The 2,500-nt window shown below is 55.1% G+C and overlaps 1 protein-coding gene across 3 annotated transcripts in view; it reads right to left on the bottom strand.

The window, feature by feature from the left end:
* The window catches only part of LOC125449551 (E3 ubiquitin-protein ligase DTX4-like), a 40,491-nt gene that overhangs the window by 5,973 nt on the left and 32,018 nt on the right, over positions 1-2,500 (bottom strand). The window lies entirely within an intron of this gene.

The raw sequence follows: 2,500 nt of genomic DNA, 5'->3' as shown, positions 1-2,500 counted from the left end.
GTGTGTGAGGTGTTAGTGTCGGTGTGTGTGGTGTGACAGTGGATGGCGTGTGTGGTGTTACAGTCGGTGGTGTGTGTGGTGTGTCAGTGGGTGGTGTGTGTGGTGTTACAGTCGGTGCGTACATGGTGTGACAGTCGGTGTGTATGTGGTGTGACAGTGGGTGGTGTGTGTGGTGTGACAGTCGGCATGTGTGTGGTGTGACAGTGGGTGGCGTGTGTGGTGTGATGGTCGGTGGCGTGTGGGATGTTACAGTTGGTGGCGTGTGGGGTGTTACAGTCGGTGGCGTGTGGGGTGTTACAGTCAGTGGTGTGTGGGGTGTTACAGTCAGTGACGTATTTGTGTGGTGTTACAGTCGGTGGCCTGTGTGTGGTGTTACAGTCAGTGGCGTGTGTGGTGTTGCAGTGGGTGGCGTGTGTGGTGTTGCAGTGGGTGGCGTGTGGGGTGTTACAGTCAGTGGCATGTGTGTGGTGTTACAGTCGGTGGAGTGTGTGGTGTTACAGTGGGTGGTGTGTGGTGTGACAGTCGGTGGCGTGTGAGGTGTTAGTGTCAGCGTGTTTGGTGTTACAGTGGGTGGTGTGTGTGGTGTTACAGTCGGTAGCGTGTGTGGAGTGACAGTGGGTGGTGTGTGAGGTGTTAGTGTCAGCGTGTGTGGTGTTACAGTCGGTGGTGTGTGAGGTGTTAGTGTCAGCGTGTGTGGAGTGACAGTCGGTGGTGTGTGAGGTGTTAGTGTCAGTGTGCGTGGTGTTACAGTCGGTGGCGTGTGTGGTGTGACAGTGGGTGGTGTGTGAGGTGTTACAGTCGGTGGTGTGTGAGGTGTTACTGTCAGCGTGTGTGGTGTTACAGTCGGTGGTGTGTGAGGTGTTAGTGTCAGCGTGTGTGGTGTTACAGTCGGTGGTGTGTGAGGTGTTAGTGTCAGCGTGTGTGGTGTTACAGTCGGTAGTGTGTGAGGTGTTAGTGTCAGCGTGTGTGGAGTGACAGTCGGTGGTGTGTGAGGTGTTAGTGTCAGTGTGCGTGGTGTTACAGTCGGTGGCGTGTGTGGTGTGACAGTGGGTGGTGTGTGAGGTGTTACAGTCGGTGGTGTGTGAGGTGTTAGTGTCAGTGTGCGTGGTGTTACAGTGGGTGGTGTGTGAGGTGTTACTGTCAGCGTGTGTGGTGTTACAGTCGGTGGTGTGTGAGGTGTTAGTGTCAGCGTGTGTGGAGTGACAGTCGGTGGTGTGTGAGGTGTTACAGTCGGTGGTGTGTGAGGTGTTACTGTCAGCGTGTGTGGTGTTACAGTCGGTGGTGTGTGAGGTGTTAGTGTCAGCGTGTGTGGAGTGACAGTCGGTGGTGTGTGAGGTGTTACAGTCGGTGGTGTGTGAGGTGTTAGTGTCAGTGTGCGTGGTGTTACAGTCGGTGGCGTGTGTGGTGTGACAGTGGGTGGTGTGTGAGGTGTTACAGTGGGTGGTGTGTGAGGTGTTAGTGTCAGTGTGTCTGGTGTGACAGTGGGTGGTGTGTGAGGTGTTACAGTCGGTGGTGTGTGAGGTGTTAGTGTCAGCGTGTGTGGAGTGACAGTCGGTGGCGTGTGAGGTGTGAGTGTCAGTGTGCGTGGAGTGACAGTCGGTGGCGTGTGAGGTGTTAGTGTCAGTGTGCGTGGTGTTAAAGTCGGTGGCATGTGAGGTGTTAGTGTCAGTGTGTGTGGTGTTACAGTCGGTGGCGTGTGAGGTGTTAGTGTCAGCGTGCGTGGTTTTACAGTCGGTGGCGTGTGAGGTGTTAGTGTCAGCGTGTGTGGTGTTACAGTCAGTGGTGTGTGAGGTGTTACAGTCGGTGGTGTGTGAGGTGTTAGTGTCAGTGTGCGTGGTGTTACAGTCGGTGGCGTGTGTGGTGTGACAGTGGGTGGTGTGTGAGGTGTTACAGTCGGTGGTGTGTGAGATGTTAGTGTCAGTGTGCGTGGTGCTACAGTCGGTGGTGTGTGAGGTGTTACAGTCGGTGGCGTGTGAGGTGTTAGTGTCAGCGTGTGTGGTGTTACAGTCGGTGGCGTGTGTGGTGTTAGTGTCAGTGTGCGTGGTGTTACAGTGGGTGGTGTGTGAGGTGTTAGTGTCAGCGTGTGTGGTGTTACAGTCGGTGGCGTGTGAGGTGTTAGTGTCAGCGTGTGTGGTGTTACAGTCGGTGGCGTGTGTGGTGTTACTGTCAGCGTCTGTGGTGTTACAGTCGGTGGTGTGTGAGGTGTTAGTGTCAGCGTGTGTGGAGTGACAGTCGGTGGTGTGTGAGGTGTTACAGTCGGTGGTGTGTGAGGTGTTACTGTCAGCGTGTGTGGTGTTACAGTCGGTGGTGTGTGAGGTGTTAGTGTCAGCGTGTGTGGAGTGACAGTCGGTGGTGTGTGAGGTGTTACAGTCGGTGGTGTGTGAGGTGTTAGTGTCAGTGTGCGTGGTGTTACAGTCGGTGGCGTGTGTGGTGTGACAGTGGGTGGTGTGTGAGGTGTTACAGTGGGTGGTGTGTGAGGTGTTAGTGTCAGTGTGTCTGG

The sequence above is a fragment of the Stegostoma tigrinum genome, chromosome 46, assembly GCF_030684315.1.
Source record: "Stegostoma tigrinum isolate sSteTig4 chromosome 46, sSteTig4.hap1, whole genome shotgun sequence".
In the NCBI taxonomy this organism is placed as follows: Eukaryota; Metazoa; Chordata; class Chondrichthyes; order Orectolobiformes; family Stegostomatidae; genus Stegostoma; species Stegostoma tigrinum.
The sequence above is the reverse complement of the archived record's forward strand: the minus strand, read 5'-3'. Positions and strand labels throughout refer to the sequence as shown.